The sequence below is a fragment of the Thamnophis elegans genome, chromosome 6, assembly GCF_009769535.1.
Source record: "Thamnophis elegans isolate rThaEle1 chromosome 6, rThaEle1.pri, whole genome shotgun sequence".
NCBI lineage: Eukaryota > Metazoa > Chordata > Lepidosauria > Squamata > Colubridae > Thamnophis > Thamnophis elegans.
Window position 1 is genome coordinate 64,168,504 of NC_045546.1, and position 17,421 is coordinate 64,185,924.

A 17,421-nucleotide genomic window follows, 5' to 3' on the forward strand; every position below is an offset into this window, starting at 1 on the left:
GATTTTGCCTCTTTTTATGGATACAGTGGCACATTTTTCCATGCCAAACTGCATTGAAATATCGGTGCTGAATACTCGGACTGTGTTTGTCAATGATTGGATTTCTATTTCTGACTTTCCATAGAGTTTCAAATCATCCATATATAGTAAATGCGACTTTCGCTGTTTGGTAGTCTTCATTTCATTTTTTTTAAGATTACTGATAGTGGGATCGTTGCGATGATGAAGAGAAGAGGTGAAAGTGAATCACCCTGGAAAATTCCTCGCTTGATATTAACCATTCCGTAGATCTCATTCCCTACTGCCAACTCAGTTCTCCATTGTTTCATCGCCTTTTCAGTAAGGATGCAATATTTTTGCTAATGCCAGTTGTTTCTAAGCATTTTATGATCCAACTATGTGGCAGTGAGCCAAATGCCTTTTTGTAATCAATCCAGACCATATTCAAGTTCGTTTTTCTATTCTTACAATTTTCTAATATAATTTTATCAATTGGAATCTCATCTTTTGTGGCCCTGCTCCTTCTTTTGTTGCCTTTTTGCTCTACTGGCAAGATGTTGTTTGTTTCCAAATAATCCATCATGTTATCTGCAATAATGCCTGTGAGTAATTTGAAGGTTGTTGGCAAGCATGTTATTGGTCTGTAGTTTTCAGGTGTTGTTCCTTTAGTTGCATCTTTCTGAATCAAGTATGTTTTTCCAGTTGTCAACCATTCATCAATTTGGCCCTTTTGTATAATTTCATTCAGTTGCCTGGCCAATATTGCATGTAAACTGGTCAGATATTTGAGCCAGAAACAATGTAATTGGTCCTTTCTGGGTAATGTCCAATTTTTTACCTTTTTTACTCGATTTTTGACCATCTCAGTTGTTATTCTAATACTTGCATTTGTTTGTTGACAATTCTTTTCTCAAAGTCATGTATCCACTTTGCTTCCTTATTGTAGTCCTTTGCATTTTCCCACAATTCTTTCCAGAATTCAACTGTGGCCTGCTTTTCTGGTTTTTCACTTTTGGTGTCACCATTCACATTAAGACTTTGATAAAAATGCCGTTGGTCTGATCGAAATTGCTGATTTTGTTTATATTGGATGATTCGTGCCTCATATCTTTCAATTTTTCTAGCTGTTGCTGTTATCTGCTGTTTTACAATCTCTACAGCTTCATTGATGTTTCTTGTATCCAATCTATATCTTCTGATTAACCGATCTATGGTTTTGTTGTTTTTAAGCCGCTGCTCATGCATGTTCTTTAAGTTACTAGCATCTGCCCTTAATTTTTTGACTTTTTGTTCTAATCGGATTTTCCACTTTGGCTTTGATGCTTTTTCTGTTGTGTGACTAGGTACTTTGATTTTAATGCCTAGTTCATTAGTGACTATTACAGCTGCGCTGTACATTAACTGGTTCATTTCCAAGATGGATCCCGATTCAATTGTTGAAAACACTGCGTTAACCATTTTCATGATAGGGGCCAAAATTTTCTTAGGCACAGTTTTAAGTGATGGTAAACGTTGCCTTTCCTCATTAAGCAGAAAATGCTCCATGATCTTATCCTTCAATTCTTTTTGTTTTTGAGTTAGTTCATCAGTTCATTCAGTGATAACTGGTTCTAGTGGTGGTGGTGTTATTTCCTCCCCGAGACCTTTTTTTGGGAGTTCTACTATAATGTCTTTAGTTGTGTCTTGAATATCAGTTATTTCTGCTTGTGATATTGTTTTTTTGGTTTTGCAATTTGCCTGAATTTCCTCAAGTTCAACTTCACTAAACACTTTATTCCATATAATAAATCGCCTTTGATCTGCTAGTCATTGTTCACTAACATTTGAATCTGGATATTGTTCTTTCCATAATTCATACATTCACTTTAAATAACCTCTTTTTTCTGGCTCTGAGTTGTAGTAACAGGCCATTATGACACAGTTTTCATCTGCCCTATATTTTTGTCGTTTTGTTGGCTGGTCCACTTGTAGAGTGTTGTAGCCGAGTAAGTCCTCGGACTTACAAATGACAGCTCAGCTACAGCCAGGCATGCCTTATCCAATCAGGCGCGACCTGCAAGCTGCTGGGCTGTCATACGCGCGGCTATTGGTCCTTCCATCTGACAGCTCTATAAAAAAAGCTGTCAGATGGAGGAAGGGTGCCGGTCTACTTCTGTTCTTCGTTCTTGCCTGTAATAAAAGTTGTTCACTTACGGTTACCTCAGACGCCTCCCGACTGGTTCTTTCCGCGGATCTAACACTGGCGACGAGGATGGTGCTGCCACCCCCTGGACATTCCAGCTCAACCCAACACGCAGAGGCCGGCCACCGACGCCTCGCAACCGGCCCCGGATCCGCAACAGTTGCTGCACTTCGCGCCTCCGCTGGCCTTTCCAGATCCAGGCCAACCTGCCAGGGCCACCGCGTCGTTTCCGCCCCCGGACTACCCTTTCTCCACCTCTCAATCTGAGCCCGCTTTGCCCTCCTCTGCCCAGTTAGGCCTCCTACGCACAGGCCTTGCCCACACCCAGGCCGCCTACCGGCCCATTCAAAGTTCACCGCCATCCTCGACCGTGCCCCCTTCGCCCGGCCTACCTCTTCCTGGGGTGCTGCCTCATCCACTAGGCCGCAGCGGTGACGTCACCCGGAGCTCCACTCCCCGCAGGGAGGAGCTCTCATGGGGACATCCTTACCCTCTCCAACTGCGGCGTTCTGGGCGTGTCTGCTGTCCCCCCTCCTACTTGCGCAACTATGTATGCGCCATCACAGACACATGCGCCCTCGCTGGGGGGGAAGGAGTGTTGTAGCCAAGTAAGTCCTCGGACTTACGAATGACAGGTCGGCAACAGCCAGGCGTGCCTTATCCAATCAGGCGCGACCAGCAAGTTGCCGGGCTGTCATACGCGTGGCTATTGGTCCTTCCATCTGACAGCTCTATAAAAAAAGCTGTCAGACGGAGGACGGGTGCCGGTCTACTTCTGTTCTTCATTCTTGCCTGTAATAAAAGTTGTTCACTTACGGTTACCTCAGATGCCTCCCGACTGGTTCTTTCCGCGGATCTAACATAGCCCACTTGTCGACGGATGTCCAGGGACACCAACATCCACCGCGGCCCTTGTTAACCCTTGCAACGACCGATGCGGTATAAAATATTTATTCGTTTCTTTCACCATATTGTATGGGTTGGCAGGGTTTTTTTATGGGGCCAGTTGCCAACCTGACCCCAACCCTCCTTTCTCATCCGGGCTTGGGACCAGCAACGGCGGAGTTGTTGTTGTTGTTGTTATTATTATTATTATTATTATTATTTAATGGATTTATAGGCCGCCCAATCCCGGAGGACTCCAGGCAGCTTACAAAACAAAGAAAATAATTAGTAAAAATACAAGAAAACAATTTAAAAACATCACCATGCACCCAGTCTAATCAGGGCTGGACCTCAATAATGAGGTCAACATCCCCAAGCCTGCCGGAATAGTCAGGTTTTGACGGCTTTTCAGAAGGCCATGAGAGTGGGTAGGGTCCGGATCTCTGGGGGTAGTTCATTCCATAGGGTCGGAGCAGCCACAGAGAAGGCCCTCCTCCGGGAAGCCACCAGCCGACAGTGCCTGGCTGACGGCACCTGAAGGAGGCCCACCCTGTGCGATCTCACTGGCTGTTGGGAGGTGTGCGGCAGTAGGCGGTCTCACAGGTATCCTGGTCCTAAGCCATGTAGGGCTTTAAAGGTAATGACCAGGACCTTGAATTGCGATCGGAGACCAATAGGAAGCCAGTGCAGCTCACAGAGGATAGGTGTAACATGGGTGTATCTTGGTACACCCAATATCACTCGCACGGCTGCGTTCTGGACTAATTGTAGTCTCCGAACGCTTTTCAGGGGCAGCCCCATGTAGAGCGCATTACAGTAGTCTAGCCTTGAGGTGACGAGGGCATGAGTGACCGTTTGAAGTGCCTCCCGGTCCAAATAGGGCTGCAACTGATGCACCAGGCGAAACTGAGCAAAGGCCCCCCTGGTCACAGCCGACAGATGGCGTTCCAATGTCAGCTGTGGATCCAGGAAGACCCCCACATTGTGGGCCCTCTCTGAAGGGTGTAAATTCTCACCCCTCAGGATTAAGGAAGGATTATCTGGACTGTCTTTCGCGGGCAACATCCACAGCCACTCGGTCTTGTCAGGATTGAGTGCAAATTTGTTCACTCCCATCCAGATCCTGACAGCTTCCAGGCATCAGCACATCACGTCCACTGCTACACTGAGCTGGCACAGGACGGAGAGATACAATTGCGTATCGTCCGCATATTGATGGTATTTAATCCCGTGCTGACGAATGATCTCACCCAGTAGCTTCATGTAGATGTTAAATAGGAGAGGGGACAGGACCGAACCCTGCGGCACACCACATTTGAGGGGCCTAGGGGTTGACCTTTGCCCCCCAACCAACACCGACTGCGACCTGTCGGAGAGGTAAGAGGAGAACCACCGTAAAACGGTGCCTCCCACTCCCACCTCCTCCAGCTGTCGCAGAAGGATACCATGGTCGATGGTATCGAAGGCCGCTGAGAGGTCAAGGAGCACCAGGATAGGACTTCCGGGGAGGGACTTGGCCGTCGGCAGCGGCTTAATTGAGCCGCTCCCAGATTTCTGGTCCGTTATCTAATTAAACATCCTTTAGATATCTCAACCTTCAGGCAAGAAGATTGCAGAGAGAGGCCCAGCCGGTAAGAACTTTCCTTGAAGCTTGCAGCTTTTTTTTCTGCTGCAAACGGGGGGAGAGATACCAAAGCTGAGTCATCCTCCGGCCAGATTTCTCTGCTGTATTCACGGCACAAGGCCAAAGAACCCCCTCTTAGGACAAGCTCTGAAACTATTTTATATGAAATTAACACAAGCGGAGCTCATATTTGAGAACTTTATTTGCTTTTTTAAAGGAAAAACTCAAGCTTCAGTGTTATAAAGTTTCTTTTGTGTAATTGTTTTCAAGATGGCGATTTTCCAGCTTTCGTATTTGCAATGATGGTATATTTCTAACTCCTTGGCAGCCTTCCATGATCTAATTAGCTTCACTCCTTTGAAGATTCTCTCTTATCTAATTAAAAGCTCTCAAAGACTCTTTGTTGACACAGAGACATTCCAAACAGGGTTTTTCTCTGTCTTTTTGTTTCGTTTTGCTGAACTGTTTTGGTGTAATGCAAGCCTTTTGAAATCCTCCGTAAAACTTTTTGCAAAAAAGGAGGATTTTTTCCTTTTTCTCCAAACGGCATAGTGGTTTAGCAAAATCTGATTAAGTGATTAAGGCAAAGATATAATGGCATCAAAAATGAACCCTGCGAAATTAATTCCGAGATCTACGTCTCCCATACCTGGCACTAAGTCGCAGCCCCCACCCTCTATGCCCCCTAGTGGAGATGTACTAACGAAAGAATTCTTGCTGGAAATGTTCAGAGAATCAAGGGATCAGAATTTGGAAGCTCTCAGAGAGTTCAGAGATGAAATAAGGAATGAGATAAGCAATGAGATAAAAGTCTTATATGACAAATTTGATACTAAGATTACCAAAATGAATGATGATATGATGGGAATTGTAAATGTACTCACAGAATATGTTTCTGGAATGGAAGACAACTTAGAGATTCTCAATGAAGCTAAAACTAATTTGACATCTAAAACTGAAGAGGTGGAACAAAAAGTTGAAAATGCTGAAAAACAAATTATTATGATACAGTATAAGCAGATGGAACTTGCATTAAGAGTTAGGGGGCTGCGTGAAGAGAAACAGGAGGATTTAAAGCAGATGTTTTCTGAGGCCTTTGACTGTCTGGTGGGAAGACCGGGATCCAATTTTGATTGGCAGATTGACAAAAATTTTCGCGTTAATTCTTGGGCGGCAAAACAAAAGCAACTCCCTCGAGACGTGGTAATATATTTTGTTACAAGAGAATCCAGAAATAGGATATTACAAGAGTCCTATGATACCAAGCTTCAAATTGGCGGACAGGATTTGATGGTTTTGAAAGAGATACCACCTCAAATGCTAAGAGCCAGAAGAGATTATGCTTTTTTGGTGGAAGAGCTCAGAAAGCGTCAGATACAGTATAGATGGGATGCTCCGTTTGGTATTATAGTTACATTTGACAAGCAAAGATATCGTCTCAACTCTTTATGGAAAGCTCGAGATTTCTATCATAAGATTCTGAAGGTGGGACACCCTGAACCATCGGGATATGGAGAAAAACCACGAGCAGGACAAGAGAAACAGCAAACTACACAACTACCTGACAAAACGTATCATCTCCCCCTCCCGGAAGTGCAAGGGGTTAAGGAACAAAGACCTAACCGTACGACCACCAGACAAACAGAAAAACAAGCTACAATGCAACAATCTCAACAATCACCGGCCATTGATCAAGGAGCTACAGAAACAAGCTCAGAAGCTGTGGGAGGAGCCAGACCAAAGGTGAGACAGGCCATGCGGGAGGCTCTAAAAAAGCTTCAGGCAACCAAAAATGACAACTAAGATTTTGACATGGAATGTTAATGGACTGAACTCTCCACAGAAGAGAAAGAAAATATTTCATTATCTCAAACAGTTTAAGAACGACATAATTTGTTTGCAAGAAACTCATATCAAATCAACTGATCAAAAATATTTGATCAACCTTAAATTTGGTCAACATTTTGCGACCTCTGCTATGGAAAAGAAAAATGGCATAGTAGTATACTTAAGAAAAGACATTAAAGCCGAGCTAATTGAAGCAGATCCCTTTGGAAGATATATAGCATTAGATTTAATCTTAGAAGGGAAAAAGACATTGCTTTTGGGAATTTATGCTCCTAATCAACAACAAGATGGATTTTATAGAAATCTCCATGCTAAATTAGTACAGTGGGACTTTAAGTCGTGTATACTATTGGGTGACTGGAATGGCGTGATTGACACCAAAAGAGATAAGAAGGCATCTCGCCCGAATACTAAATTCCGAGCTAAGTTACCCAAATCCTTTTTTGACATGATGGACGACTTCAAACTGCGAGATGTTTGGCGTGAAAGGCATGCAGAAGAATATGACTTTACCTTCTTTTCCGACAGACATCAATCTTTTTCAAGGATTGATTTTATATTAATTACTAATGATTTACTTTCTAGGGTGAAGAAGACAAAGATTACGGCGAGAGTTCTTTCGGATCATAACCCAGTTTGGATGGAGCTGGGAAGGGTAGTTCAGGCAAGAAGGCCTTGGAGGCTGAATGAAAATTTATTCAGATACGAAAAGTATGTCAATGATTGTAAAAAATTGTTATCTGAATACTTTGTTTTTAACATGAATAAGGGTACACCTATGGAATATGTATGGGATGCAAGCAAAGCGTATATGAGGGGAGTATTGATAAACATAAACAAAATACATAGACATAAACAAGGGCAAAAACGTAAAGAATTGGAAGAGGAAATTAAAGGGAAAGAGCTGGAATCAACACTGAACCCAGGTGATACAAAGACTAAGGAAGCAATTTCCATATTAAAATCTCAATTTGATATGCTGATTTCTGACCAGGTAGCCACCAGTTTATTATATGCTAAACATAATACTTTCTGCAATGCAAATAAACCCAGCAGGTGGTTGGCTTATCAGATCAGGAAAAAAAGGAAAACTCGAAATGTATCCAAATTGTGTTACAGAGGGAAGGAGGTGTTTCAACAGGAAGAGATCCAAAAGGCATTTTGAGAATTTTTCACAGAGTTGTACAAAGGGGATAAAATTAGGGATTTAGACATAAATAAATACTTAGATAAAGAGAAAATCCCCCTAGTTAGTGAAGAACACAGGCATAGGTTGAACCAACCAATAACCTCTGGGGAAATCCTGCAGGTAATCAAACAACTAAAGCTAGGGAAAGCACCAGGTACAGATGGCTTAACGGCTGTTTATTATAAAAACTTACAGTTAGAAATGGTAGAACCTCTTAGAGAATTATTTAATAAAATTCAATCGGAAGGTAAAGTGCCCCCTTCATGGAAGACAGCGTTCATATCGTTGATACCCAAAGAAGATCAAGATCTTACTCAGCCGAAAAATTATAGACCTATTTCATTACTTAATGTAGATTACAAAATTTTTACTAAAATATTAGCAAATAGGTTAATGGTGGTTATCCAACAACTGATACACACCGACCAAACAGGTTTTATACAGGGCAGACAGATGAAGAGCAATGTTAGGTTAATTATTAATGCTTTAGAATACTTGGGAAAGAACAATCAAATCCCTGCCGCATTCATATTTTTGGATGCTGAGAAAGCCTTTGATCGAGTCAATTGGCAATTCTTGTTGAAGATATTGCAAAAAATGCAGATAGGAGATGGCTTTTTACGGTCAATTGGTGCAATATATCAGCAGCAAAAAGCCCAAATCATAGTCAATGGAAGTTTAACAGATTCCTTTCAAATAGAAAAAGGTACAAGACAGGGCTGTCCTTTGTCCCCACTATTGTTTATTATAACTTTGGAAGTATTGTTGAATAAGATACGGGGCTTGGATGCTCTAAAAGGGATCAAGATCAGACAGCAAGAATACAGAGTCTGCGCTTTTGCATATGACTTGGTTATAATTTTGAAACAACCGCAGGAATCCAGTAAGGTCTTAATGAATACGATTAATCAATATGGTCAAGTCTCTGGATTTAAAATTAATTTAGGAAAAACCAAAATACTAGCTATAAATATGAATACCAAACAGAAGGAAGAACTGGGAGCGATGTTAGGATGTGAGGTAGTTAAAAAAGTTAAATATCTTGGAGTTAATATTTTAACTTCAAATGGGAAATTATATAAGCATAATTATGAACCACTTTGGCATAGTATACAGACGGAGATGAAAAGGTGGGAGAAACTGCATTTATCTTTGCTGGGTAGGATAGCGGCAGTGAAAATGAATATTTTACCAAAATTTTTATTTCTTTTTCAAATGTTACCAATACTCAAAAGAGATGTGAATCTTTTAGAATGGCAGAAGGGTATCAACAAATTTGTATGGGCAGGAAAGAAGCCGAGGGTAAAGATGAAAATAATGCAAGATGTACGTGAAAGAGGAGGATTGAAATTACCTAACTTAAAATTATATTATGATGCAGTGGCCTTATCTGCAATTAGTGATTGGATCCATTTAACCAATGACAGAATATTGAATATTGAGGGACATGATTTGGTATATGGTTGGCATGCTTACTTGTTATTTAACAAAAAACTGGATAAGAATTTTAAGTAATGCTTTATTGCAGGTTTGGAAAAAATATCAACATAAACCAAGTGACAAATTGCCCATGTGGGCAATTCCTAGACATGCAATTGAAAATATGAATATAGAACAAAAACACGATAGAACCACATATAGACAACTCCTTATCACTGAAAGAGGGGTGTTGCAATTAAAATCTTTAGAGGTACTTAAAAAAGAGAAGGTAGTTCAAACGTGGTTTCAGTATGGCCAATTACAGGCTAGGTGGAAAATAGATTTAAAAACTGGCTTTGTAAAAGCTGAGGATAATTTGTTTAAACAAATAAGAGATCAAAGCTTAATGCACATAAAGAGGATATATAATGTATTAATACAGATGGATTCAGAAACGGAATTGATTTAAGACTGTATGATAAAATGGGCTCAGAATATTGAGGAACCAATAATGCTGGACACATGGGAAAGAATTTGGGTAGGAAATGTAAAATTTACACAAGCACAAAATCTGAGAGAAAATTTTTACAAGATGTTTTATAGATGGCATTTAGATCCCAAAAAGCTTGCCTCTATGTATCCGAATGTTCAGCCTAAATGCTGGAGATGTGGTTCTCTTGATGCTACATATTTTCATATATGGTGGACATGTCGTAATGTTAAGGCATTTTGGATAAAAATATGGTGGATCTTGCAAAATATCTTCAAAAGAAGGATAAAATTCACCCCCCAGCTGTTTTTACTAGGTATATGTACTGACTTTACAGCAGCAGAGATTAATTTGGTTCTGTACTTAATAACGGCAGCAAGACTCTTGGTGGCGCAATACTGGAAGAAGAAAGACTTGCCTACAATTCAAGAATGGACTCTGAAAGTTATAAACTTAGCCGAAATGGCAAAAATTTTAGCATATCTCAAAGAACATTCAAACGAGAGATATAAACGAGACTGGAAAAAGTGGATTGATTATACACAAAGTAAATATGGGACTAAGAAACTCCAGATAGCTTATGCTTAACATCAGTAATAACTTAAATTGTTTAAAATTTGGGTAACAGTAAGAAGCTGAGCTCAATGTAGAGACATTTTAGACTGTGATTGTTAAAAAGTTATACCGTGTATGGGCTCTGGGAAGTCGGGGGGAGGGAAGGGAGGTGGGGTTCTAGGGGGAGGGGGGGGAGGGGGGAAATATAATATGTGTTAAATTCTAAAGTACATGATTGCACTTGTATACTGTGGCTTTTTAATGTTAGTGTTAAAATAGAACAAGCTGAATATATTGGAAGGTAATAGAAGTAAAACGAAGGGAGGAGTTGAGTGAAAGAAGAAGGAGGGTGGAGAGGGTGAGAGAGAGGAGGAGGAGAAGGAAGGGAGGGAATGGATGAAGAGAGGGAGTGATAGAGGGGGAGGGGAAGTAGGTAGTAGAGGGGTATGTAAGAAGGAAGAATGAAAGTTGGAGGGGGTTGAAAGAGGGTGTATGGTGGGCCAAGGTGGTATATTGGGTTTGTATTGTAGGGGGCATTTTCTATATAAGTGAAGGCTGTGTTTATTACTCAATGTTACATGCTCCGGTTATGCACAGTAAACATGTGATTGTATAGAATGAACTGGAAATAAAAAAAATATTATGTGAAAAAAAAAAGGAGCACCAGGATAGAGGAATGTCCCCCATCCCTGGCCCGCGAGAGATCATCGGTCAGTGCGACCAAAGCGGTTTCCGTGCTGTACCCAGGCCTGAAACCGGACTGAGAGGAGTCTAGATAATCTGTTTCATTCAAGGTCCATCGGAGTTGAAGGGCCACCACCTTCTCGACAACCTTCCCCCAAAAAGGAAGGTTTGAGACAGGACGGTAGTTCTTAAGAATAGCTGGGTCCAGAGAAGGCTTCTTGAGGAGGGGTCTTACCACCGCTTCCTTCAAAGGTTGCAGGAAAGATCCCTCCTGTAAAGAGGCATTCGTAATCATCTGGAGCCTCGTGTTACCTCCCTGCTGGTCGAGACCAGCCAGGAGGGGCATGGGTCCAGTAAACAGGTGGAGGCACTCATCGCTCCCATGGCCTTGTCCACTTCCTCAGGGGTGACAAACTCGAACTCGTTCCAGGAAATCTGATCAAGACTCTCCCTCGGCATCTCCGCTGGTATTGCCCAAGTGGAGTCCAGGTCTGCCCGAATCTGAGTGATTTTGTCTGACAGAAACTGAGCAAACTCCTCAGCCCTTCCCTGCAAGGGTTCCCCCGCATCCTCACCCTTCAAGAGGGAGCGGGTTACCCTAAACAGGATGGCTGGGCGAGATTCTGTGGATGCAATAAGAGCGGGAAAATGTGCACATTTTGCCACCCGTATCGCCACTAAATAAGTCCTAATATAGGCTCTTAATAGTGTTCGGTTGGATTCGGAGTTACTAGCCCTCCAGCGTCACTCTAGGTGTCTCTTTTGGTGCTTCATCTCCCGGAGTTCCTCAGTAAACCAAGGTGCCCTTCTGGATCCACTGCTGCAGAGAGGCTGCAAAGGCGCAATCCGATCTAGCGCCTCGGTCGCCGGAGCATTCCAGGCAGCAACCAAGGACTCTGTCGGATTGTGGGCAAGGGAGTCAGTATCTCTCCAAGCTCCTTCTGAAATCCCAACGGGTCCATCAGGAGCCTGGGGCGGAACCACTTAATCGGCTCCACCTCCCTGCAATGGGGGAGTAGCTTCTGAAAGTCAAGCCTCAGCAAGGAGTGATCTGACCATGACAAGATCTCTATTCCCCTTAATTCAAGATCATGTCTCCACTGCCCCGAGAGAAATACGAGGTCGAGCGTGTCTCCCGCTCTATGAGTCAGTAGAGTGATGTGCCAGTGTCTGGAAGCTGTCAGGGTCTGGATGGGAGTGAACAAACTTGCACTCAATCCTGACAAGACCGAGTGGCTGTGGATGTTGCCCCCAAGGACAGCCCAGATAGTCCATTCTTAAGCCTGTGGGGTGAAAATTTACACCCCTCAGAGAGGGTCCGCAACTTGTGGGTCCTCCTGGATCCGCAGCTGACACAAGAACATCACGTGTCGGCTCTGACCAGGGGGCCCTTTGCCCAGGTTCACCTGGCGCACCAGTTGCCGCCCTATTTGGATCGGGAGGCACATCAAACGGTCACTCACCCCCTCGTCACCTCAAGACTTGACTACTGTAACGCGCTCTACATGGGACTGCCCCTGAAAAGTGTTCGGAGACTACAACTAGTCCAGAATGCAGCCGCACGAGCGATATTGGGTGTACCGAGATACACCCACGTTACACCTATCCTCCGCGAGCTGCACTGGCTGCCAATTGGTCTCCAAACTCAATGCAAGGTGTTGGTCGTTACCTTTAAAGCCCTACATGGCCTAGGACCTGAATATCTGCGAGACCGTCTTCTGCCACATACCTCCCAACGGCCGATAAGATCGCACAGGGTGGGTCTTCTCCAGTTGCCGTCAGCCAGACAATGTCGGCTGGCGGGTCCTCGGGGGAGGGCCTTCTCTGTAGCCGCTCCGACCCTATGGAATGAACTACCCCAGATCCGGACCCTTCCCACTCTCGAAAGGCTATCAAAACCTGGCTATTCCAGCAGGCCTGGGGCTGTTGACCTCATGACTGAGGTCCAGCCCCGACCAGATTGAGTGCATGATGTGGTTTTTAATTTGTTTTTCTCTGTCTTTTTTATTTTTTTATTTTTAAAATGTATTTTCTGTAAGCCGCCCAAAGTCCTTCGGGATTGGGCGGCCTATAAATAAATTAAATACTAAATACTAAATACTACTCAGTGGAGGGGGCTCCAGGCCGCACTCTCGGTCCTATCATGTATACCACACAAGCACTCTCCTCATACACACCCCACAATAATCATTAAAAATACAGCAATATAATAAAATAATAAGTTAGTTAATTTAAAAGTGGGTACATTCATCTTCATTCAGACATTCAAACACACTCCACAAACAGGTTAAACGCAGATCTTGATTCCGCACAAACGGTGCGGGCAAGTTAGCTGGGACTGATAATGGTTTGGGAGGGAGAGATCCTCGTTCTCTCTTTCCCTCCTGCGAGGCCTGGGAAAGTGCAAAAAAGGGTCCAAAGTCTAGGGTGGCTGAAGTGGTTGAGGGGGGCGGAGAGGTGGGGAGAGGCACCAGTTTGAAGGGGCGCTGGATCCTCGTCCATGTCTTCTACATCTTCCATTGTCTCCCTCTGTAAGGGGCGTATGACACGAGGCAAAACGCAGAAGTTGCCAACATGCCAGAAGGTCTTCATAGCCGTTGTAATGGTGGTATAGTCCGAAAGGTAAAATGGAAGAGGAGAGGAAGTGAGGCTCTGGCCGAAGCCGGGAATGGCGGCAGCTGGGGGAGGCGATCGCTCGATTCCCAGGCACACCGCCTTCCCGAACTGATGGCACCAAAGACAAGATGGTACAAGAAACAGCTCCGTCGAGGAGGCATTCCTGGGGCAGCAGCGGACAGCGGCAACCACAGTAGCAGAGGCCAGACACAGGGTCCCAAAAGCCGAGGTTGAGACAGTGAAAGCGTCGGGCAGTGAAAAGCCCTGCAGCGGCGGCGGCATGGCAGAAGAGAGGCCACGGCGGGAAAGGAGGAGGGACGGCGCCTGGGACAGCAACGGCGGCAGCAGACAGAGCCAGCAGCCCAGACCCGAAGCACATCGCCACAACTCACCGTCCCCCTCGAGGCAGCGGAGCACAGCCCGTTGCATCAGCACAGCCTGGCATAAGCCCAACGGTTCCCAGGGGCAGTGGGGCTGAGATGGTCGTTTTCGGCGCAGGAGTCACCGAGGGTGGCAACACCGTCTGAGGGATGCCCGAAAGCAGCGTCCTTCCAGGTAGTTGCCTCTCTGGGTCCTCTAGATGTTGACCTCGTGCAGGAACCCCTTTTCCACAATTTCCAGGCTTTAGTTCCATGAAGCTTTTGTTATTTTGTCTTTCTCAAAGCCTGAGCGACGAAGCTTAGGCAGCCATCTTCCTTCCTTGCGCATGCATGTCTTCCTTGCACATGCGTGATGCTGGTAAGCAGAGGCAGAGTTTTTTTCTTATTTTCCTCCCCAAAAACTAAGATGTGTCTTATACTCTGGAGTGTCTTATACTTGGAAAATTGTGGTATAATGTATTCTATTATGTATCAGTATATATCAGGGATCCTCAAAATATGGCCTGCGGACTGGATATGGCCCACCAAAGCAATTAATCTGGCCCATGCAGCACCATGACACTGCCCTCCCACATCACTCCACCCACCCACTGGCCCCCACCCTTCAGCTGAGCACAGGTCTTACTTTTGTGGGCAGCCGTGGTGAACAAAGCTTTGTGAGCCCTGTGGGCTGCAACTAGAAGGTAAGGCCAATGGTGGGGGAGGGAAATTTTTATCTGGGCCTGCCATGCGGGACCAAAGGGCCAACTTGGAGTGGGGGTGGACATGGAGAGGCCTTTCACTGCTCTGGGCTAGGCAGCAGTTTGGCTTTCCCAGCTGGCTGCAACCCCAGATCCCCACCTACTCTTCCCTTTCTCCCATGGCTGCTGATAGAGAGGAAGGTGAACTGCTATTGCTCGCCCCACCAGCCCACAACTCATCCCCCACCCAGACTCTTTGCAACAGCTGGATCTCACCTGCCACAGCTGCCAGCAGCCAGTGAACATGAGGCTGTGTTCCCCCATCACTCCTCTGCCAACTGGCTTCCCACCCTGGCCCATGACCTTTAGCCTAACTCCCTTGCCCGCAACCCGACCGAATCCTTAGTCGCTGCTTGGAATGCTGCGGCGACTGAGGCACTAGATCGGATTGCGCCTTTGAGGCCTCTCTGTGGCAGTGGATCCAGGAGGGCACCTTGGTTCACCGAGGAACTCTGGGAGATGAAGCGCCAAAAGAGACACCTAGAGCGACATTGGAGGACTAGTAACTCTGAATCTGATTGAACATTACTAAGAGCCTTTATTAGGACTTACTTAGTGGCGATACGGGCGGCAAAATGCACTCATTTTTCCACTCTTATTGTGTCCACAGAATCTCGCCCAGCCGCCCTGTTCAGGGTGACCCGCTCCCTCCTGAAAGGTGAGGGGGTAGGGGAACCCCTGCAGGGAAGAGCTGAGGAATTTGTTCAGTTTCTGTCGGATAAAATCACTCAGAGCCAAGGTGGCGCAGTGGTTAAATGCAGCACTGCAGGCTACTGCTAGATCAGCAGGTCAGCGGTTCAAATCTCACCGGCTCAGGGTTGACTCAGCCTTCCATCCTTCCGAGGTGGGTAAAATGAGGACCCAGATTGTTGGGGGCAATATGCTGACTCTCTGTAAACCGCTTAGAGAGGCCTGAAGGCCTATGAAGCGGTATATGTCTACTGCTATTGCTATTGCTATTGCTATTGCTATTGCTCAGTTTTGGACAGACCTGGACTCCGCTTGGGCAATACCAGCCGAGGTGCCGAGGGCAAGTCTAAGTCAGTTTTCCTGGGATGAGTTCGATTTTGTCACCCCTGAGGAAGTTGACAAGGCCATGGGAGCGATGAGCGCCTCCACCTGTTTACTGGACCCATGCCCTTCTTGGCTGGTTTCGACCAGCAGGGAGGTGACACGCGGCTGGCTCCAGGCGATCACCAACGCTTCTTTGCAGGAGGGGTCTTTCCCGCAACCATTAAAGGAAGTGGTGGTGAGGCCCCTGCTCAAGGAGCCTTCCCTGGATCCAGCCGTCCTGAAAAACTACCGTCCAGTCTCCAACCTCCCTTTTTTGGGGAAGGTTGTTGAGAAGGTGGTGGCGCTTCAACTCCAACGGACCTTGAATGAAGCGGATTATCTGGATTCCTTTAAGTCTGGTTTCAGGCCTGGGTACAGCACTGAAACCACTTTGGTCGCACTGACCAATGATCTCTGGCGGGCTAGGAATAGAGGGCATTCCTCTATCCTGGTGCTTCTTGACCTCTCAGCGGTTTTCGATACCATCGACCATGGTATCCTTCTGCGACGTCTGGAGGAGGTGGGAGTGGGAGGCACCATTCTATGGTGGTTCTCCTCGTACCTCTCTGGTAGGTCGCAGTCGGTTTTGGTCGGGGGACAGAGGTCGACCCCTAGACCCCTCAATTGTGGGGTGCCAGAGGGTTCAATCCTATCCCCCCTCCTATTCAACATCTACATGAAACCGCTGGGTGAGATCATACGACAGCACGGGATAAAGTACCATCAATATGCAGATGATACGCAATTGTATCTATCTGCCCCGTGCCAGCTCAGTGTAGCGGCGGATGTGATGTGCCGATGCCTGGAAGCTGTCAGGATCTGGATGGGGGTAAACAAACTTGTGCTCAATCCCGACAAGACCGAGTGTCTGTGGATGCTGCCCCCGAAGGACAGTTTGGACAGTCCATCCTTGATCCTGGGGGGGTGAAAATTTACACCCCTCAGAGAGGGCTCGCAATTTGGGGGTCCTCCTGTTATAGCAAAATTAAGATCTGCCCTTTTACTTACGTAAAGAATAGGAGCCAACACCACCGATTTCCAAGAGAAGACAGGTTTTATTTGAACGCGATCAAGAGCCCAGTCTGATTCACATCAAAACTGAGCTACCTTAGGTATCCTTTGGCAGAGTTTTTATACTTTCAAATTGATTATTACAAATCATACAGACATCACACAGGCGTATACATTTTTTAAGGTCATAAACTTCTTACTTAGGTCAGTAAAGGACATTTCGGGAAAGTTACAAATATTTCGGGAAAGTTACAAATACATGATTCTCATAAGATCCCCAAAACATAATAGGGAAGTGAAGTGAAGATAATAGGGAAGTGAATCTTGGTTACTCATGAAGCTGACAGGAAGATTGCTAAAGTATTGCTAGCATATTGGGTTTTCTATTGCTAAAATATCGCTTGCTTACAAGTTGAACTTTTGTTGTCCTAAACTGTCACTATGTCGCTTGCGTCTATGATTAATGTTTGTGGTTAACTGCCCACCCAGATTTCCTGCTTGCCAAAAGCACACATTCTAAGTTCCCCTTTTTAGAGATGCAGGAAAATAAGGAACTATCTTTTTAAGGCAAAAGGGCATATACAGAGTACTATTTCTAAGCATTAGAATTAGAATTAGAATATTTAGCCTGATTAAGTATTGGGGGGTTCACTTGTGTACCCCGTGCTGCATCACTCCTGGACTCACGGCTGACACTGGAACACCACTTGTCGACTGTGACCAGGGGGGCCTTTGCCCAGGTTCG